A 24,060-nucleotide genomic window follows, 5' to 3' on the forward strand; every position below is an offset into this window, starting at 1 on the left:
CAAAACCACAAAGTGAAACTCTGCCTCCGCCAAAAGGGTGTTTAATTTCCTCTTGGCAGTCCATTCCAGACTCAAGAGGTTGTCACTGTAGCTCACAGAAAAGAGAAGGAATGCTCTGGGTAGATTCTGGAGAGTTTATAGTGAAAGGACTCTTTATAGATGCTGGAGTGTGATTAAGGAAACCTACAGGCAAAGTCAAGGGCTCTAAGGACAGCACCAGGGGAAGTCATTACCACCTTGACACCTGAGAGGAGGGAGGGAGCATAGTATTGGAGCAGGGGGCGGGCAAGCTGAAAGAATGGAAAGGTGTCCACAGGGAAGGAACAGTCATCATGGAGGAATGTAGCCCAGACAGAACTACAATGCAAAAGTAGAGGGAGTGGGGTGAGCAAACTCTGACCTCCTCCTCTTCCTGTCCTTTGATCTCTTACATTGCCTCCCCATTGGCCAAATCCAACCAGAAACCAGAGGTCAATAGAGCCCATAGGGTGTAGCCTATAGGGGTCAGGATAGAGGAGGGTGGAAAATGGATTTGGGGAAGGACAAAAAGTGAATGACCAGCTCTAGACCAAAAACCAACCTCCACTGAGTTGTCTTTTCTTGGTCTTATCAAGATACTTGTTCCCAAATGTAGTCCATATGGGGGCTTTGTGTATGTGTGATGGGGGAGGTCTGTGCATAAATTCACTTGGGAAACACAGGATTAACACATTTAAACAAGCTTCACTCTCCAAAAGTTTTCAAAGCTGCAGTATACCAAGGTCTGTCATGTTTTTCAATAAATAATTGTTAAGAGCTATAACAGGCCAGGTACCAGGCTGGGTGTTGGGGATACAATGGCAAACAGGACAAACACCTACACTTAGATTATATGCAATCAAATGGAGAGCAAACAATAAACAGTAAACAAAAATCTGACTAAGTAAAACGTGTTTATAATGAAGTTCCCAGATGAGGATTAAAATGTACAGCATGTCTCAAACAAAAGTATTTAGCTTTGGGAATCTTTGTTTCTAGACATTTTTTAGGGAGTGAAAGACTCTCTTTCCGAGAGTCCACTCTAAGTTTTTCTTGACTATCAGTTGCATATTTTGATCTGAAATCTACATAATTAAATGCCTAATACCTAGTTTTTGATGACAGCTTTCACCCTGCGGGCCCTGGGCAGTCAATCGGAGAGTAAATCTGATATTTATGGAAAATGGGTAATGGGAAGATAACATGAAAAAGGAGAAGCAATATCTTAGTTGTCAAAGCCACTTAAATCAACTTAGCATTTTCCTTGCAGCATAGACTTTTCTTAGCCTCTACCCCATAAGGTGAGATGATCTGAAATGGCCATGGGTAGATGTGCTTGAGGAAGATACACATACTTACCAGGTTTTAAGGCAAAGTCTATAGCGGTTTGAAAAACATGAGACAGAAAGCAAGAAAGTCACTTTCAGGAAGAATTTATTCATAATGGACATTTACTTGACTTTCTGTTAGAGAAAAAAGCTTTTCATTAAGAAACTGTGTGGCCAATTGTCATAAGTACTGTTTGGGGCCCCACCTCGATGTCCTAACCAGGCCGGTACATTCCACCACAGCTGCTTTAAGTGGTTGTTGTCTACTAAGGGCCTCCAGCTGCCCCTTCTCACACCTCCCCAAACCCCTCCCCCATGGTGTAATGGTTTACACCAGAGACATGAGGCCAAGGCTCAACTCTACCAGAAACCACATCCTGGCTGAATCTCCCCTCTTCACTTTCTTCCTAGTAAATTTTTCCTAAAGAACACCTTCTAGCCCTGACCCCCTGTCTTCATCAAGCTTCACAGGCAACTGAGAATCAGAAGGGATTTAGCAGAAATCACAGAGCAAGTTAATACAGCAAGAAAGACATTAGTAACCTCTTTACTACTCTAAGGTTACGACCTGAATGAAATGTGGCCATGTGATATTAACTACTATTACAATAATATTTGCTTTGCACATAATAGTTTATAACACACTATCATAAAATAGTTTGTCTTCACAGTAACCCAGTGACCTGAGTAAAATATTGGGATCCCTGTTTTATAAATGAAGAAACTGAAGTTCAGGGATATTAAGGAACTTGATCAATGTCTGATAGTTACTAAGTTGCATAGTGAAGATTTGACAGGTTTTGTTGCTTTTTTTTTTTAGCACATTCGAAGCTTTTCTGCTTTCTTGCCTATTTTATCCACTTTATCATGTTTTGTCATTTTCTAAGTTTTTAGAGTTTATACCATCAGTTTATGGCTTAGTCATCATAAAACTCTGTAGTACAATTTGTATTTTGTAATACAAGACTTTCTAGAATTTCTACAAGATACTGAACAAAATAAGCCGCATAATTAAACATTACCTAATTTCTGTGAAGTTGATATGTCAAGATATGTCTCTCCACTTATTCAAAATTCGACTTGTGGTTCTGCAAAATTAATGTCCATTGATTTCTCAGAAAACTGTGCATTCGCTTCACAAAGGGTTTGGTTTTTGGAAAAACCAAACAGTACATCATTATTGATTATGTATTGTCTTTCCTTAAGAGCTGTTGAGAATGTGAAACTCTTCCAAATGGGTACTCAAACATAACACTTTATTTAACTCATTTCCCAAACCCAGCCTGTCTCCTAGCCAACTACAGCATAGTTTACTTTAGAAATATCAATATGTTTTTCTCAGCCAAAAAAAAAAAAAAAAAAAAGTCAAACAAGAAAACATTGCCCTAAGGCTTAGCTTTTCTACTTGGAGCAAATATATTATTTTAGCTTTGTGGGAGAGAATAGAAACCATCTTTTCTCTGTGGCTTAAAAGAATATACCCTCCATTTGCCTTATCTCCTTGAGTTTGTGCAGTTAGGAGTCACAATGAGAATATTGATGAGCCAGGGAACACAGAGCTATTGACAGGCTCAGGCATATCTTGGAAATTATCATTCCAAATGCCTTATGCATTTATTTCTCTCTCTTGGCATGCATGAAAGAGTCAAGCAAATTTCATGTAATTGCTATACTCTAAGAGTTCCAGAGGGAAATTACTGATCCCAATTATTTACTTAAACACAAATAGAAAACTCAGGTAACCTCAGGGTCACACTGAAGCAGCTCCAGACTTGGGTTACAACTTTTAAATTAATGGGAAAGAGCAAGCAGTTAAGGCCGTTGGGGTGCACTGAGCAGTCTCGCCATCATTAAAGGTCCACTTGCAGCCAAATGACATTACCCCCTGCTCTGGGAAGGAGGAGGGTTTAGCCATTCCAGCAAATCCCTAACATCAGGTGGTTGCAGGCTCCTGCTGCACAGTTCTGTGCCTATAAGAAGGCAGGGTTCCTTCGGTGTTGTCGATGAACTGACTGTCATGGGCTGTCATTTTAATTACTTTTTAATCCTCAATAATCATGTTATCAAAGGATTTAAATAATATGCCATGCCTGGCATGGGGCTGCAGGCACCACACACGTGAGGTATCAGTGTACAATTAGCTCTAATGAGCGTGTAGAGAGCTTAGCTCTGCAAGCTTCAAACAAACATAATTTGCAAGTCGATCACACATCCCTCAGAGCTGGAGATCTATTAGATTGTTGAAAGGTACAATCTCTTTGGAAGGTTAGTACAGTAAAAAGATGAAGAAAGATTTGGAATGGAACAAGAAACACACACAGAGTCCCAGACGATGAAAGTTCACTGCTACCTATTGGACACATACATTCAAGCAACGAGTTAGTCTGTGGATGGGCTGAGACCGCAGTCATCGTCCAGGCATTTCATGACAGCTGGGTTTGGATCACTGTGCTGGCCACGTCTTTCCCCAGAGATGGGTCTTCAACACAGGGAATGACAGCTCTGCTCAGCAGCCTCCCTAAAACTCTACTTCGGCTACTGACCCTTAAAAGACGGGCACTCCCCCTAGCTTACTTTTGTGAGAATTGTTAAAAAATAGGAAAGAAAGAAAGAAAGAACTGAAGCAATAGAGCAATAGTGGAGGAAAAAACTTTTCAATATTTCCTTTCAAGCTATCTGATGAAATTAACTGGCAAAAATGAGGAATGGGGTTTTTTAATTTATTATCTTTAGCTTTATCTGCATAATTGCTTCTGATTCCATCTGCCAGATCTTGGTGGTGACAGACCAGACATCTGGGTCCCTTCTTAGGGTCCAGAGGGAACTCATTAGAACCCATGGTTGATAAGGCAGCAGCTACTTTGACTATGACCAAAGCCACACATTCCTCTGCTATTCTGGCTTACAGGGAGTGACAGTCCCCGAGAAAGCCTTTATAACAAGAGATTTCATTCTCACTGCACTTTCCCACATGACACTGAAAAATATAACTGTTCTGAGAAGTTGAACGATGGGGAAACTAAGGCAGAGTTGAAGAGCTATTTGCCCCACATCAGAGAACTGGTAGAGCCAACTATCCCAGGTACCATGGTACATCTTTGTCAGCAGAAGAGTTGGGGATCAGCCACTCACAAAGACGCACACTGTGTCATCAAATGGATTCTCAGTAAACACCTGAAGATGACAACCAATGTTTGTGAGTCTCTCTGGGACTTACCAGTACCTTCCTTGGTCATGGATTTCTATTTCAGACTTTATATGTATATATTATCAAACTGATTTAAAATGCTTAGAGAATACTGGATGGAATATCTGGAAGATTCAAAAGTTTCCCATTCTTAAGGGTTGAATGTTAAATCTATCTTCCCAGTATCACTCAGTCAGACTCACAGATAACACTAGGATCCAAATACCCATATTGTTGGCAGACTACAGAAAAATTTGGTTTTTTCTGAGATAACAAATATTTTGCATTCTTGCTCTCCAGTTAACAGTTTAACTGGATTAAACTGCCTGTTAACAGGCATCATATTATTTTTTTAATTTAAGAAATATTTAAAGTCTGTCAAAGTAAACTGTTAAACATGCAATGCCAGGCTTCTTGCTACTAAGAAGAAGCATGATTTTAAGGCACCATCTTGGTTGGTTAAACTATGTGTACACGAGACAGTACATGACATACATTTACAATAAGTTGCCTCAAGCTTGGTGTCTGTAACCACCTGCCTAGACAACAGGATCAGATGCCTCTAATTCCTTTCAAAATCCGAGGCTCTTTTCATCAAAGCTTTAAAAAGTACACAAATTAAACTACACGCGGAGAGACGCATTGAAAGAAGTTGAAGATGTACCCCAATATTATTTCGCCATTCCTGTTGTAAAGAAATCCATCGTTTCTTTTTATAGTTTAAAAAAAAAGAAATTACCAATTTCAGAATAGCAAAGTTCGATCATTTGTATTTGTCTTCATATTTTCAATGACTGATAGGCAGGTTGGTTTGTTTGTTCTAATGAATGTCCCTTTTGTTTGATGAAATCAATTCATCTATTCTAAATGTGATGCTTTATTTTCAATTATTTCAAGAACTGAGTGCATTAATTATCCCAGCAGCAAGTCAAACTAAAACACTACTTACAGACATTTAAACTCTGACCCTAAGTAGTAGTTGCCCTTCAAGATGATTCATTTTATTTTTTTCCCTCTAGAGGTCTAATCTTTCAACCCTTCCCAGACAACCTATAATTCTGCTCCTTTGCCCTCTCTAAAATTACCCAAGTGCTGTCTGCCTTCAAGGGAGATTTACTGCTCTAATGGCAGAAGCAGTGAAGGTCAGCTGAAAACTTCAGGTCTATCTGCCCGGGGACAGGGGATTCCTCAATAATTTCAGCAGTCCCTGAAAATAATGACTGGTTTCGGTAACCCGATGACAGGCAAAACTACAGCATTGTAGCAAGGAAGTTTGTTTCTTCACTGAGAAGAAGGCGTCTGCGAGTTTCTGTACCTAATGATAAGGAACGGGGACCGCCATAAACAAGCCATTAGAAAAAACAATGACCACAGAGTCAGGGGCGGGGGTGGTGGTTGTTGCTCTGACCCTTTAGGTGCCCACAACGTTCGATTCTCATGCCACATCTTCCACGGTCTTTCCTCAGGGGCATGCAGGGCAGGCACCTGTGTTTTATTGCTCCTCATGAAACCTTTTCAGACCTGGCTTCCTAACTTACCTTAAAGAATTTACGAGATGATTTCAGCTCAGTTCTTTGGAGGGTCTGGTCTCAAGCTAAGTTAATATCCATAAACTTTGTGAGCTAGAAATGGACTCTGATTGTAAAAGTCAATTCTCCCTTGCCTGAGAGGGGCTTACCTGGGGCTGTGCCTCACTTCCTACCTGCCCATGGGGCAGTCCACCCAACTGCAGAAGAAGACCAGATAGGAGGTGCGAGGAGAGCAGGAAGGCACCGGAGGTTGGCGTGTGCACCTGCGCCAAGCCAGATGTTGCCAGCCATTCATTCAATATTCACTAAGTCCATTTACGATGAACTCCTTAGTATTTTCCAGATCCCTTCCCGTACTAATCCCACATTGAAATTCTAAAAATAATATCTGTCAGAACACTGTCTCTGTGGGCAAATCCACAGCTATTTTGCTGCATAGTGCTCTTCTTAATCAATTTTTAGTCTCAAGTGGACAAAAAGTAGAAAGAAAAATGGATCAATAGCATGGGGCAAGGCTCTGGAATATGAGAGTTGAGTTCTCAGACTTGGCCTAATTTTGTCATTGGCATCCTAGAGGGCATTATTTTAAATAGAGAACTGGGATTGTTCCAAATCCATACCATCTCTTTTCAGGTTTCAATTTCTGTAATTAGGATCATTCAAAAAGCACCAAATGAGTACCCCAAACGCATCACTGATGCATATTAAAGAGACATGATTTCTACTCTCAAGGAACACATAATTGGACAATTTTCTATAAAAGAGTCTTCAAAAATCATCCCCTTCCATTCCTTAGCCCTCATTTGCCATTCTCAAAGGGTGATACTGGCTTCCTCCCTGGATCTGTATGAGGCCAGAGATTCTCATCTCAGTCTTAAAATGTCTTCAAAGAATTGCTCCCTCTTAAATCTCTTTACAGTCTTCACTCTTCCTTTTATGTGCTTCTTCTTTAGTTTTCCACAAACTTCCATAGTCATTTGATATTGTTCCTTCCTTCCTTTCTCTTAAACTGGATTCATGCACAAACTAGATGATACAAACTATATATATATATTCACAAGCTATTTGGCTTTTGTCCTCATTGTGAGGTAAAACTCATTCGGTTGTAACAGCTAACTATTTTGTATCATAGTGCTGGTATGTCTACACTCAGAAAACACACAGAAAAAAGTTATTGGTTTTCTAAATACTAGACCATTACCTCACTAATTGCTATTCTTGTTTGGAGCTACTTATGCAGGCTTGAAGGACGTAATTTAGTCTAGCTTCCTTAAATAAGTTTCTGCCTCATTTTTCTTCCTTTATTCAAACTTGCTTTGTTCCTTTTTCATCCTTCAGTTTGATTATTAATCACTTGTCCTTGTTTTCCACCAAACTTAGATTAAATTTCTTAATAAAAATCTCCCAAATACTAAATCAGCATTTCCTGTGCTGCAAAAGACACAATTATTCACATTGTGTTAAGGATCTGCCATCTATCCACAATAACGTCTGTCTCCAAAAACAAAGGCAGACATATTACTTTTGTTGATTTTTATATCTTAGTTTTTGGCTTCCTCAGCAGCTCTGGATTTATTGCCCCATTACCATGATTTGGTCCCTTCTTCATCTTTGTGTTGTTGACCCTTCCATGTACTCACTGATACAATTACTTTCCTTCAGAAATGGAAATAAATCTGCTCAAACTTGGGATGGAATTATAATTTATTCCTTTGGCTGACTTCTTTGATTAGTTTCTCACTTTTCTTGAAGACTAGAGGATGACTTTACACACTATCTCTTTGTCCTTGCTTGTCTACTAGAGTCAATACCCTAGAGCAATTGGGTAAGGGTCAGGAAGCATTGGTTACACATACATTTTTCCAGCCCCAATAAATTCTGCACTACTTTTCTAAGGTTTCATCAGTGTAAACCGTCTAGTCCTTGGCAAAGCCAATGGGCCTACATTGAAGTTTTTTTGTTTTTTTTTTTGTTTTTTTTTTTAAAGATTTTATTTATTTATTTGACAGAGAGAAATCACAAGTAAGCAGAGAGGCAGGCAGAGAGAGAGGAGGAAGCAGGCTCCCTGCTGAGCAGAAAGCCCGATGTGGGGCTCGAACCCAGGACCTGGGATCATGACCTGAGCTGAAGGCAGCGGCTTAACCCACTGAGCCACCCAGGCGCCCCACATTGAAGTTTTTTAAGGAAGGAACCTAACATTTCCTGAGTGCCTTTCAGGCAGCTGTCATTATTACCACATTAACTCATTTAAGCATTGCAAACAGTCTCATGAATTATGTACTATTATCCCGATTTTGCAATTAAGAAATCAATCATCTCGGGGCTGCCTGGGTGGCTCAGTGGGTTGAGCCTCTGCCTTCAGCTCGGGTCATGATCTCAGGGTCCTGGGATCGAGTCCCGCATCGGGCTCTCTGCTGGGCGGGGAGCCTGCTTCCTCCTCCTCTATCTCTCTCTCTACTTGTGATCTCTCTCTGTCAAATAAATAAAATATTTAAAAAAAAAAAGAAATCAATCATCTCACAGGTGGAGTGACTTTGCCCAAACTATATAGTTGCTATATAGTGGAATTAATACCCAAGTCGGCCTGATTTCAAAAATAGCTGTTTATCTACAATACACCATATCATTCTGTCTCTAAACAAATTCTACCTTTTCAAACAGAAGAGTAAGACCTACCAACCCACTTTCTCTGCCAGTCAGAATAATAAAATTAAATTCACATTCTTTGTTAATGTCCTTTCATATGTTATTCCCAGGCGAGCGGAGGCAAGTAAGTCAATCCATGAGGGTTCGTGATAGAAAGACTTTATAAAGTCATTTTCTATCTTTAATTCTTAAAGTTTGTTTACACCTCTGTCTAAACTATCCCCTTGCAATTTAGTATCATCTCTAACCAGCTCTCAAATCTAGTCGAAATTTATTCACTTGTTCTTGACCACTGTTGACTTGAAGTGTACGTAGGATATTGGTGTCTATGAAATAGTTAGCAACCATCAGAATGCAAAAAATCTTTTTACAATTTAGATGTGTGGCTCACCTGACTTTAAATAATGGGACATGTATTTGAGAACATCTGGATTTTCAACCCCATGCCTCCATTTTCTCCCAGCTGTTTAACATTGGGAATATGAATGCTGTCTGTCATCATCTCTCGTTTGTTCTTCCTTCAAAGAATTCCTTGGTTTTGCCTCTCCCTGTCCATTCTTCTAAACCCAGTCCATGGCTTTTCATTTTTTTTCTTGCTCTAAACCCTTTCTAAATGCACTTTCTCTGTCTTCAATGCATCCGATACACCATAATAGACAGGCTACTCTTCTTTAAAGCTTTGCTTTCATCCTTTTACCCCCTTGCACAGGCATTTGTGAGCATTGTCTATTCTATCAGATAGAAAATTCCTCAGTCTAATTGCCAGGTTTCTCTGAAATTGAGCTCTGCGTCCATCAAAGACCTTTCTCACTATTCTCCGGCAAGACTGCCACCCCAGGAAGGTCAGTTCTTTCACTGGTCTCCCCTGGAGCCTGTGCTGCGTAGCCTGGGTCCCGGCTCTGCAGTACAGCTGTGTGGCTTCTGCCATCCCACTCACGTTCCATAACTGAATGTGTGGGCGATGGGATGACCTGTTGGTGGATAGCAAGACCTCAGGACCAGACACCTGGTAGCCTGAAGAAGGCCCAAGAAAACCCATGGGACTTGTGATGACATAGGACCTGATAAGCCCAGAAGGGATGAGGACTGGAAAGGGGGTGGGGGAGGAAAAAACTGGTGCAAAAATGTTAAACCAGTGTTAGAATTATTGGAACAAGGATGAGAGAAAGAGAGAGACGAGGTCCTAGGAAAATAAAGCATAAGCCTATTTCTGGGACTTTGAGAAGTAAGTAGGGATCATCAGAAGTCACTGAACCAAGTAGAGAGCGTTCTAGTCTCCTCACATGAAAGTAGACATACAGATGCTGATGAGTGGTCTTCTGGTAGCTGTGGGTGAAGTAACTCAGACGGCAAAGTTCAGAAAATGATACTGTCAGGACACCAAATAGAGCATCATAGCACTGAAACTCCCAGGGTTGGTTCAACAGCTTTTAAAAAGGCCAGAACATGAGACTACTTCCTCCTTTCACAGAGGGCACGTCTGCTCAATTTCATGATGCCCCGCATCTTTGTGTAACTGCAGGAAATGTTCTAGGCTTACATGCAACTTACCTCCACTTGTGTGTATGCGTGGTGGGGGTGGTAATGGTGGGCTCGTTATTATAAATCCTAAAGGTAGCATAGTTAGGCTTGACCCATGTCTTGGGAATTCTTTCCTCTCTTTTTCTTGAAATTCACGCATCTTTCGTTCAATTTGACGTGAGTCTGGAGATCCATGAGTAGAAGTTAATGTTCCTATGGGCTCCAAAGTGCCAAGAGGATTTTCCTTTAGGAGTAGTTGTACAGTAATAAGGCAATCCTAAAATTGCTATTCATATGATTACGCAACATATTCCATGGTAGGGAACATTGGGGTCAGAGGTTTGTCAGCAAATACTACATCTTAACCACTGTAGGTCTGGCCACACTCAAACCTGGAACGGGAGGTTTGAAGAGACTCTGGAATCTGTGACCAGCATTGGGAATTCAGCACAAGTTTATTTTCAGTGTGATGCCCCTGAGGAGATGTATGGGCATAGCTGTCAAATTATTCAACCTCTTTAAGCTTCAGGTTCCTCAACTCTAAAATGCATGTGCTTACAGTCAGAGTCTACCTTACAATATTCTTGTGAGGATTAAATGAGATCGTTCAAGCAGAGTCCTCAGCATATTGCCTGACATCCAGTGTTTTAATATTAGCAGCTATATATTGTTAAGATATATAATAACTCATTTTTGCAACATTGTTTGGAAATAATAGTGTATTTTGCAAGTAACTAAATTCTGTGTTAAAACTCAACTTTTTTGGGGCGCCTGGGTGGCTCAGTGGGTTAAGCCGCTGCCTTCGGCTCAGGTCATGATCTCAGGGTCCTGGGATCGAGTCCCGCATCGGGCTCTCTGCTCGGCAGGGAGCCTGCCTGCTTCCTCCTCTCTCTCTCTCTGCCTGCCTCTCTGTCTACTTGTGATCTCTCTCTGTCAAATAAATAAATAAAATCTTTTAAAAAAAAAAAAAAAAAAAAAAAAAAAAAAAAAACTCAACTTTTTTATTGTCTTTATTGAAAATGTTTCTAAAATGTGCTCTATACATTTCTGTCTTCTTCTTAATTTCCTAAAGTGAGTTAAGTTCTGTTCTAGGAACAGAGCATAGGGAGCTCTGTGGGAAGGATGTTGTACTTGCACTTTAAGCTCTAGATTTTCAGTTGCCATATGTTTTTAGAAATTAGATCCCAAAAGGACTCTGACAGGAACTAAGCATCTCAAAATTAATACCATGTTTGTTTCAGTCTGAGTCTTTGTTTCCATACCCCTAAAACATCTTGCAAGCCCTGGAGGGAAGGAATTAATTTTTCCATTTATCAAACATCTATTGGGCATTTACTAAGGTCCAGAATTTCTTTACATGTTGAATAAAGAGCAGGACACAAAATAGACAAAATCCCTGCTCTCATAAAGTTTGCATTCTGGTTGGAGCTAAATTCAGGCAATACACAAAATAACTATTAGATATTAAAAATATATTAATAAGTGTTGGGGGGATTATGCTTTCAAATATATAGTCAGCTGAGCTCTCACTGGTCAGGTGTCATTTGATGAATGCCATGAAGGCACTGCAGGAGGGAACTATGTAGAATTATTGGGAAAGTGCATTTTGGGCAGACAGAACAGCAACTATAAGGCTGTGAGGTAGGGCCAGCAACAGACAAGGAACAGCAGTAGGGTAGGGGGGCTGTTGAAGAGTAAGAGGAGAAGGAAGTGATAGGAAATGAGGCTAGAAAGGGTTTGGAGGATAGGAAGGTCATTTCCAGGACTGTGCCTTATCTTCTGCGCAAAAGGAAAACGCTTAGAGTGTTTTGAGCAGAAGAGTGATTAGACCAAAGTTTCAAAATTTCTTGAAACTTCAGCTCTTTGAAAGTCGACTCTAGGGGGCAAGGGTGGAAGCAGAGATCAGTATTGTCACGATGGTAGATAAAGAAGTGGTAAGATTCTGGATGTAGTTTGGAAGTCGTCTTGTAGTTGGATCTTTGGATCCAACTACACTTTGGAAGTGTAAGTTGCAAGAGAGAGTATCTATAATGACTCCAAGATTTTTGGCCTGCCTGATTAAAAGAATGAAGTTATAATAAACTGAGATGGGGAAAGCTTATGTAGAATAGGTCTGAAAGGGGAAGAAGGAGTTCAGTTTGGGGATATGTTGAATTTGACATCTCTATTAGACATTCAAATGACACTGTCAAGTAAGTATTTGAATATCTTGAGTGTGGAGCTCTGGAGAAAGATCTCAGAAACAGCTCCTCACATTAGCTGTCAATTCTTACAAAGGCACAAAATAATTCAATAGGGAAATTAAAATCTTTTCAATAAATGCTCCTCGAAGTAGTTATCTATGAGCGAAAAAAGTAAACCTGTATTCCTAACAATTACCATGCCCATATATTTATCTGAGATGCAACATATAACTAATTGTAAAAATTAAAACTGAAACCTTTTAGAAGAAACATAGCAGAATATCTACACCACCTTAAAGTAGGTAAAGATTTTTTAGATTGGATACATAAAATAAAATAAAATAAAATAAAACAAAATAAAATAAAAACAGACAAAACACCTATGGCAGTGAGAAGAGATTGGTAAGTTAAATTTCATCAAAATTATTAAGTTCTGCTCCTAAAACAACCATTATGAAAATTTAAAACAAGTTTCAGAATGGAAGAAAATATTTGCAATCAATAAAAGAATGATAACCCATTTTTTTAAAAGATTTTATTTATGTATTTCAAAGAGATAGCAAGAGAGAGCATGGGAGGTGTGTGTGGGAAGAATGCTAGGAGAGGGAGTCCCGATGTGGGGCTTGATCCAGGATCCCAGGACCATGACCTGAGACAAAGGCAGACACTTAACCAACTGAGCCACCCAGGTACTCCCTCCCACCACCATTTTCAAAATGGACCAAAGTCGAACAATCATTTCATAAAAAGAGACATAAAAATAATCAATAAGCACCTGAAAATGTTATTAACAGAATTATTCATCAGGAAAGCGCAATAAGACCCATGAGACACTCCTTTAAACCCATTAGAATGGTTAAAATTAGGGGCGCCTGGGTGGCTCAGTGGGTTAAGCCACTGCCTTCGGCTCAGGTCATGATCTCAGGGTCCTGGGATTGAGCCCCGCATTGGGCTCTCTGCTCAGCAAGGAGCCTGCTTCCTTTCCTCTCTCTCTCTGCCTGCCTCTCTGCCTACTTGTGATCTCTGTCTGTCAAATAAATAAATAAAATCTTTAAAAAAAAAAAAAGAATGGTTAAAATTAAATTAAATTTGATAATACCGAATATTGGGAAGGATGTGCAATAACATGAACTCTAACACATTTTCACTGAGACATGAAGATGTCCATAGTGGACAACCACTATAAGAAATCATGACAATAGTTTATTAAGTTAATAATACATCTTCCATTTAACCAAGAAATTCCATTCTCAGACATTTTTTCAAGAGAAATGAAAATATATGTTCACAAAAAGACAAGTATAAAGATATTCATAGCAGCCTGATTAGCAACAGCCAAACTTAGAAGCAACTCAAAATTGCACTAACGTGTGAAAGGATAAACCAATGGTGGCATATTCATACACCGAAATACTACTTGGTGATAGACAGGAACAAATGGACACCCACAACCACACAGATGCCTATCAGAAACATCTTGTGAACTGAGAGAAGCCAGACTGCCCTCCCAAAAAAGTACATACTACGATTCCAATTCCATGAATTACAAAAACTGGCAAAATTAGTCTATGATGTTAGAGAGTCAGAGTGATTGCCTCTCTAGTGAGGTAGAGGTCACTGCATATGATGAGGGGATTCTCTGAGGTGACGAAATGTTCTATATCCTGAGTTGGGTGTTGGTTACATGGCTATATATGTCCTTGTCAAAATCCATCAAATTCTTCACTAAAGATCTGCATATTTTCTGGAATGAAAAATACTCCTTTATTTTAAAATAGAACTATAAAACCAGCCAGGGTCAGCCTCTTCCTCTTCCACAGAAACTGAAAGTTCTCTGTTCTCTCAGCACTATCAGAAGATTATCCTCAGAGCAATCAAAATTATACAAGCTGAGTGTGAACATCCCAAGCCCTTGATTGGGTGTTGCTACTCGTTCTTAGACTTTGTGCTGATGCAGGCAGAGGAAGGAAGAATTTTAAGAGAAGGTAGAAAGAGTTGTTATGGACACAGCATGGCTGAGTTGGTTCTTCCAGGACTCTGGCTGTATCACTTGCACCCAAGGTTAAAATAAACTGGTGTAAGTCATTATGCATTGTCTAATCTGTACAAAATTTGAATGTTCACACGAGTAGTTTCTGAAGAGAAAAATGTCCACTGGCAAAATCATTGATTTGAGCATTTTGTGAGCTGATTTAAATTTTAATTCATATGTATTTCTTTACATTTTGCACAGATCATAAGTAGGTGCTGAAATCTATTACGTAACGGGCAGTTGGCAGAGCAGCATCGGGGTTTTCCCCATACTTCATGATGACCCAGTTCAGTCCAAGAGACTGGCTCTGAGTCTATGAAGATGTGTGAGGCGAACGTGATAACCACTACACTACGGAAACGCGGCAATGAAGATGTGAATATTTATTTCTTATAACTTGAGTTCTTTAGGGATATCAGTCACTTAGGGAAAGTCGTAGAGGTTATCAAGATCTTTAAAGAATTTTGACTTATATTAAATGTTCCCAAATAACTGATTAGGTTTTCAAGACTACTTTGTGGTGTTTTCCACCTCCCACCTTTCACTCAGGCTGACCACAGTCCTTCTTCTCGTCCCCAGGCTCCCTTTAAGAGCCTTGTGGATCCATCTGGAATTTGCTAAGGGCCAGGAAACTAGAAGCTGAGTCCAGTATTACATGAATAAGTGTAAATGAAGTTCATACCAAGTAATAATTGAAACTACTATAATACTGATACAAAAGTGTATCGATGAAATATCACACAACTCACCGAAGAAATTTGTAAATATCAGAAATTAGGATATTTCAAGTAAGTGGAAAAGGAGTGGATTTTCACCAAGTGGTTAGGTTAAAAGACTAAAAAGTTGGGGGGAATGAGGAAGTCTCCCTATTCTACACTAAACACAAAAGTAATTCCAATTTGATTCAAGTTTTAAAAGTACAAAAAAGACACTATAAAAACAAAAGACACTAAAAAAAGACACTTTAAAAACAAGAGAATATTAATATATTCTTATATATATTTTGTATATATATAAAGAATATTAATATATTCTTGGGATGGGAGGGCCCTTACTATTATACTATCATACAAGGCAAAAATAATAAAGAAAAATGCTGATTTTATATGTAAAACTACAACAATTTTACATGTAAAAAATGAATAAAATTATAAAGCAATCAACAGAAAAATAGCTGTATATTTATGACAGCCAAAGGACCGATAAGTTTGGTATATAACGAGATCCAGCCAACCAACTTAAAATCACAAAAATGGAAAATGGACAAAGAACCTGCAAAAACAATTCACATAGGAAATGTGTCTGCCGAGAGTGAAGTATTACAGGGACTCTCCTAAAGGAGACATAGTGGACGCAGACCTTATAACCGCTATTTGGGTCATTTGATGACCCAAATTAAGTCTTCCCAGCTTCCCTTCTTGCTTCTTGAATGGTTGAGTTTGCCAGCTATATGCTCCTGAAAATAGAATGATTTGCCCTGATGGAGCCACATTTTCCCTGGGCTTCCATTAAGCCAAGACTACACTTACAAAACAAATAGCTTGAGCTGAGAATGCAGACTATGCAACCATGGTTTTGTGCTCATTTACATACCTGTCCCAAGTTCCTGAGGTAAGCAGCCATGGACACCAAACACTGTCTTCCATCTCTCTGGTGCAGGGATCATATGTGTGGAGGCAGTTCAGTGATGTGGACAAAGAGGAGGGCCTAGACTATTGTAGAGTTAGGGCTACCTCATCCTGGCTCACAGTTTACAATCTGAGTTCTTAACTTCTCTGAGCCTTACTTTTCCAGCTATAAGATAGGGATAGGAATAACAATAGTACCTACCTTATAGCGTTGCTCGGAATATTTAATGAGAATATACCTACAAAGCACTTAGTACTGTGAATGATGCTTAGCAGCTGCTGAGTAATTGTTGGCTATTACCTCCATTATAGGCAAAGGACCTTAGTTCCCTTCCTTCTGGATAAAAATGTGCCAACACAACAAAGGATGATTTAGTTTCCCTTTATGTAGGTATGTGTGTAGTACATTGGGAAAAGCATAACACTTGGCACTAGGAGATCTGGTCCTAGTTCCAATTCCACCCCTAACTAACGTTAGAGATCACATGCCCATTCTGGGCCGATTTGCCCATTTGTTAAACAAAGTGAACTACTGATTGCCCTCCCTTGTTCTGTCCAACATTCAGCCCCAGAGAAATACAAGCCAACAGATAAATCAGGGTCTTTAAATATGGCTATAGTCTATAAGGGGTAAAAATGAAGGTCTTTGAGCTAGTAAGTCACAGCTTTTAAAGCCTAAAAGAAAGTATACATGAATTTGCTAAAAAGCTGGAATTCCATCAATCCATAACGGCAGTGATTATGTTATGGCGATCAGAAGCTCCAATTGGCAGTTAAGCCTGTCTAATTTTTTTAACTACTTAATTAAAGGCGTTCATTTAGTGTATTGCAAGGCATGGGGAGTGCCTTAGTGATGAAAAGTTTGCAAACCACTAGCCTGGGTGCTCACTATCAATGAAGATATCTCCACCACTTACAGTTTCATAGGGAAGCCAAAGTAGATACTAATTTATTCTTCCGAGCAGGGAAAGGTTGTAATAACAAAGATACCCAGTAGTGTTGGGCATTTGTAGTGAGCCACGAACTGTCCAAATCTCTTTATGCAGATTACCTCTTTTAGTCCTCACAGTGATCCATTTACTTCCATTTTACACGTAAGAGAACGGAAGCTTGAGAATGAGACCTACTGTCATCAAATAAGGTGAATCTCCAGAATTGTGGTGTTTCGAGAATAAAGGAGTCTAAAAAAATCATTTGAAAACATTTGAAATTAAGTGTCTCCTTTTTTCAGGCCAAGCACTGACAATGTGCAAGCCACACACATGAAGCGGTTCCATTGGAGTCCAGACATTTCGGAGGGGCAGCCCTTGGAAAACACAAAGGTGACATATGCCGGCGTTGAGAAAACTTCACTGGTTTACCCACTTAAGAGTTATCACTAGAACATTTTTCATTTACTCTTGATGCTTCCTTGCTATTCAGCACCCTCTAGGCTTATAAATTCACATAATTAGTGTGAAAGCACACACACACACAAAAAAACCCATGAACTTCAGTATTAACTTAAGCAAAAGGTAATTAAGGAAGTAAATCTACAACTGAGAAAAAAACCATATAATGCTTTGCAATGTCCAAGGAAATGGCTTTTAGATTATCTGCTATTAGGAAGTATTTCATTCCTATTCCCTTTTCCTCTGCTCGTTCATTTTTTCACTCTGTAATTATACAGAACCTGTTAAGTACCTGGGAATTGGGCCCTCAGCGGAGGTAGATCATGGAAAACTGTAATGCTGAATTGATGTTGAGCAGTTGTTGTCACCATTCACCTCAGGGTCTCCTTCCAGAGCCGTCCTTTGATCTTTAAGTAGAGACACAGAAAGTGACAAAGAAGGACAAAAGTCCACACTGGCCACACTTATGGCTTTGTCTTCCAGCCAGAGAGTCCAAGGTGAATTTACACACCAATCATTCCTAACCAGATGCCAGTTATCCATCAGAGTCTCACCCATGGGTGTTGTCTTAATCTCCCCCCAAACACAGTGGTCACTTTGAAAGTGCCTCAAACAAACCCTAAATTACCAGGATTCCTTGCTGTTTCTTTGAAAATGACTTTCATGTGAAAATGCTTCAGAAACATAAAGTTAATCACCCCCTATCATGGCTTGCATCTAGCAGCAGAGTAAAGAAGAAATTAAATTCTTCTTCATTCTTTCTTACAAAATGAATTAGGACCTCACTCAATCTTCTCCACGTTTTATGTAAAAATAGATCACAACTCACTACTTCTCTCTCTCTCTCTCTCTTTCTTTCTCTCATTCTGTCTCTCAAAAAGGAAAAGGTAAAATACGGATTGTTCCAAAACTCAAAGTGGGAGAGGAATTCAGGGACAGCTACGTCCTACCACCCGTGTATTGTGCAGGTCTGAGAATACACATTCATAGGAGGTTAGGTCTCTAGCCAAAAAGATGTAACTTTCTGACACAGTCCACATGAACTATCCAAGCCTTCATAAGTAATGTGACCCCATATATGCTATTATGGATGCTCAAAAAATCCTTTATGTTCGTTTTTAATGAGGACGCCCAACCCTAAATTTCCCTTCTATTTCATATGTTTTCACAGGCTGGCCTGAGGGTAAAATGGAAGCTTTGTGTTTGGCTAACTCCAGGGGGCTCAGCTTGAGCTCTGTGAATAAATTATGACTCTGGTCATTAAAATGTAATCAAAGCTAGGGCTTTGAAACCTTCACCTATACAAGCCTGCTCTCTGATCTTGGGGGCAGACATCAGCTGGTCTCCCAGCAGGGCCTCCCCTGCCCAAAGCCCAGGCCTCGTGGACACTGCTGAAGCCTGCTCATCCCAGACACACACAGCTAAACACACAGAGCCACTGCCACGGCAGCAGGTTCCCAGGGGCTCTCAGGGCTATCATTCTCAGGCTGCCAGGACCATCCTACATCCTCTCCTCCCAAAAGAACAATGGGAGAGGCAGGCATCAGCCTTAGGCTGTAAAGAGGTTAAGTTGGCCACTGAGGGTCCCACGATGTGACTCTTCCAAAATCTCCTTGGAGAGAACAGAACAAGATGACCCCTCAGTCCACTCACTCTTTAAGGGAAGGCTGTCGATTCAGAGGCCTGTCTGAAGCAGACAAGTAGGGGAGAGACTGTCCAAGGCGGAAAAGAACAGGAAGAAACACGCTGGCTTTTTTCTTCCTCCAGCCAGTGTCTCCCATCAGCTGAACCGAGCCAGAAGCCAACCGGTCTGGGAACGTGGAAAACAGCAGAGGGAAGGGTGGTGAATCAAAGACAAACAGACCCAGGAGACCAAGATGTATAAGATGTACTTGGGGATAATAGCTCTTCTCTATTTCCTAGTGTTGCTATGAAGCTCATATATATATATATATATATATATATATATATGTGCATATATATATGCAAATACATGTCATAAACTATAAGATGTGATCAAAAAAGGTATTCAGGGGCACCTGGGTGGCTCAGTGGGTTAAAGCCTCTGCCTTCGGCTCAGGTCATGATCCCAGGGTCCTGGGATTGAGCCCCGCATCGGGCTCTCTGCTCCGCGGAGAGCCTGCTTCCTCCTCTCTCTTCCTGCCTGCCTCTCTGCCTACTTGTGATCTGTCTGTCAAATAAATAAGTAAAATCTTAAAAAAAAAAAAAGGTATTCAGTGTAATTCCCACTTATGATCCTTGGCTTATATTGCCTTCAATTATTTTTACATCACTTGTCCAAGTCAATCTATTATTTAGTAGTTCTATTAACTTAAGCAACTTAGCACATGGCAAAGATTATAATAAACAATACCAATCTCATGCAAGTTATCTTCCAATCTTGACTAATGCACACACAGCTCTGTACTGGAATCAGCTTGTGCATACCACTTGATGTTCTGCTTTTCTCACTTCACATCATACCCCATTCTCAGGCTCTGACATGCCCTGTAAACTCTGTTACCGCAAACCACTAACACGCTATAGTTCGCAGCATCATTCCTCACTAGGCCCTGGTCTGAAAATATTGACCAAGACACAGAAACCTTTCAAGATGAATGTCTGCGCTAGCCATGTCCTTGCACAAAAGCGGCAGGCTAGAATCGCATGCAAGTGGGAACAGAAGTGGAGTGAACCTTCTTGACTGAAAGAATCCTGAGGAAATACCTTGAGGGAAACGGAAATGCTGAACGTGGTGAATGACAGTCCTGTGGAAAGACACCTCAATGTTGCCAAGTTATTAACAAAGAAGCAAGGCTAAATGGATCACAAGCGAAAGACTGAAAGAGTTGAGTAGGGAACCCAGAGTAGGAGACAGTATACAGAGTGACTCATGACTTCAGCAGCATCTCTGCAACATGGGTCTGAGTTCTGCCACCAGCTAGTACTGCTTCCTTATCATTGGGAAGGATGCTTGGCCTCCACAAGTTTCTGTTGTCCCATCTATAAGAAGCGATGACAGTAGTCTCTATAACTCGTAAATTGGCTTGAGAAATTAAATGAGATAATATACATAAAGCACTTAGCAAATACTCAGAAATCATACCCATAAAATTAAATTTGGCAGTGTTTCTAGACCTTAAACATGCACAGTGGTAAAGCTAAATGACATCTCTGTGGAGTGCTCAAGGCATAGCAACCCTGTGAGGGTCAGACATCAGCAACTGAGGAGTGGCAACTCAGTTTCTTTATAAGGACATTGGCCGTTTTTAAAAACGAAAGCTGCATTCAGTCAGTAGCAAGATGGCACCCATCTCTCCTACTCTAAACCCTTGACTGATTCCTGGGTGCAAGGTAAAGGATGTACTATTTCCAAAAGCCCAACCTTCTAGCATTAATAAAGCTGTATAGCAGCCAACCCTATCTGGAGTCTCAGGTCCTTGAAATTCATCTTTAATTAGATAGCAGTATCTATTAGCGAAGGAAAATACTGAAGTCCACATCCATACATCACAAATTCGAGACGAATGGAAAATATTTCTAAAGCTGCTAATGAGAAGTAGGTTTATCCAAGTGTGAAAGCCAATCTCGTGATCCGAGGAAGGCAAGTGGCATGAAAACAGCAGGAAACCCACAGTTAACTAAATTCTAAGAGTCTGAAACTTCTCAACATGCCTCACACCTGGCAGCTTCCAAATACAGGTTCTTCTTAGTATCGACCCAGGAGCCACAGTTGGCTCCTCGTTTTCATTTGGCACAAAAGTCAGTTTCCAACAGATAGAAAACATCAAGGAGTCGATGTCAGGAAGAAAGCTTATACAATTCTCCCTGTTTTTCCAAAATGTGAATTTTATGGACATAATGTATGTCCCAGCAATTTTAAACCCTAGGTGTATCCCCAATACTGTTATCCATATGAGTACCAAAAGTACATACCACACAGTCAAGATAGCTTCATTCATAAGAGCCCAAAGTGGAAACAACCCAAATATCCATAATTGGAATGGAAAAATAAATTGTGGTATATTCATGTAAAGGAATAATAATCAGCAATGAAAATGATTGAACTACCACTGCATGCAATAATATGAAAGAATCTCACAAATACGGTAAGTCAAGAAGCCAGATGTCAAAGAATATATACATTATGATTGCTTTTACTAACAGCTCAAAAACTGGCAAGCTTCATCTATGATGTTGGATATTATGAGAGTGATCATCTTTATGGGGGAGGGAGGGGATAGTCATTGGGAGAGTGCCCAGCTGGTAATGTTCTATTTCTTGACCTAGGATGTCATTATATGGGTGGGTTAACTTGGTGCTAATTCATCAAACTGCCACTCTTATTTGGGCATTTTTCTAGATGCATAGTGTACTTTAACTAAAAAATGTATTAAAATAGATCTTTCCTAAATTGACGAATATGAAGAATGGAGAAATTGCCTTACTGGATCAGACTGATGGACAATTAACCTAACTTTCTTATAATAAATTAGGAGGTGAGGGTTGGAGTTGCTACCTATGGTGTCATCAGTGAGTTAAATCTCCTCCTTTTGTCCAAATAACCTGTTCTGAAGCTCTAATATAATGATCTACTATTACTTCTTAAAGCTAAATTATTTTTATTTATCTGATTTAATAAGCTTCATATATTTATTACTGCTATGAAAAATATTTCCCTCTATGTATCAAATGATGTCTTTTAAGCCTTAAGTGGAATCCCACCCATCTTAGTATACCAAAATTTGTATCAATTATGTTCACTTTCATATTTCATAATTTTATCAATGTGTTTGATACATTCTTTCCACATTCATATTTTCAGAGTCAACAGTTCTAAGGTTTTAGTCTCTGTTGGTAGACCTCATGTTTGGAGTTTCTTTTTACACATGTCCTTCTGGCTTCCTGAGCATTTTAGCTGCCCTCTTTGGACCTGTTCCAAGTAGATTATGTCCTTCCTAAGGTCTCAATATGCAATGTTCCTATAGCAGGTGGGCGAGCCCTGGAGCGGGTGAGCATCCCACTTTTTCCTTATGCCCATTTGACAGTTTTAAGGAAGATAACGGCACCCAGCCTGACCGGCCTCTTAGCTCACCTTCCATATATGTTATGGGGAAATGTATTATTTGGATTTGCCACATTGAAGCTCGTCTGTCTACCTTATTTTGGAACTTTCACAGAGCCTTCCATTAGCTTTCCAAAATAACTACCACTAGAGATTCTTGGAGTTTCTTAACTCTTTTTGCAAAGTTGACAACATCAGTGTGTATCCCTGCCTTCAAAATCATTATAAAGTAGCTTCAAATGCATGGGCCCAGCATTGACTCCATACATGACCCCACATTCAGCCCTGTTGATCCAGAGACATAGGTCTATAATTCTAAGTTTACACTTCCTGGCATTAGTCTGGCTTCTCCTCCTTGATAACATAATTTCCAAAGTCCATAATAATATATTTCTTAAAGTTTTTTTTTAATAAATTTAGAATATATGCTTTTATGCATAGAATATGTGCTGGGAAAATATGTAGCAAGATTTTGTTTGTTTATTTTGGGGGGTTTTTTAATGTTCAGTTAATCACTATATAGTACATCATTAGTTTTTGATGTAGTGTTCAATGATTCATTAGTGGCATATAACACCTAGTGTACATGAAACCTGGTCTATGACCTTTGAAAATCCAATACATATGCCCAATAGTTGACACTTATCCACATAAGGACAACGATAACATCAGGAGCTTACCACATATCAAGGACCATGTTAAGTGATCACCTGCTTAGGTCTCATTTAATCCTTTCAAATATCCCAGGAGGTACATACTAACACCTTTCCAAGTTTCACAACCTGGCTGGGTTCGCCTACCTCTCCCATGGCAGAGACTTGATATGAATCCAGGAGTGCTTGCTACTGTCTATACTCTTAACATATTACTACCCGCTCCAAGCCTATTTAATTTCCTTAAATAATTAAACTAGATTCACCATATTGTGTGAAATATTATGAATCATAATTATCTTATCTTAAAATGAAAGCACCAAAATGCACGTTGAAGCTAAATTTAACTTCTTTTTGGATTGGGGGGCCACTCTTAGATTACTCTTCCACCTTTAGTTTCGGTAATCAAGGTTTGAATGTAAACAGTAGCAATTTAAAGAGTAGCTGGAAAATACACTTGGCCCAAAGTTTTGGTGCAAAGAAAAGAACAGAAAAGACTCCCCTCTGGTCCGACTTCACTCTTGCAAGCTCATGTGATCCTGCTCTGACGTTACTGCTTGCCAAAAAATACGCAGGCAGACATATTCAGGTACCTTCAATTATGTTTTTACTTTATATTTTTCCTATTATTCTCTAGTCTCAAGTAAGAAGATAACAAGATTAGTGTGCCAGCCACATTTTTTAATGTTAATAGTATCGATTGTGCTTTAATTTGAAAAGACTATGATAAATGCCCAGATAGATAGGACTCAGCAGCAATCTCAAGAAAGGAGAAAAAGTTAAGGTCCAAGGAGTCACTGAGAACATTATTTTAATGTATACACGTACATATAAACAGAGTCTACTAAACAGGAGCTTTAAAATTAACAGGAAGGGTAA

Source organism: Lutra lutra, chromosome 3, assembly GCF_902655055.1.
Source record: "Lutra lutra chromosome 3, mLutLut1.2, whole genome shotgun sequence".
In the NCBI taxonomy this organism is placed as follows: domain Eukaryota; kingdom Metazoa; phylum Chordata; class Mammalia; order Carnivora; family Mustelidae; genus Lutra; species Lutra lutra.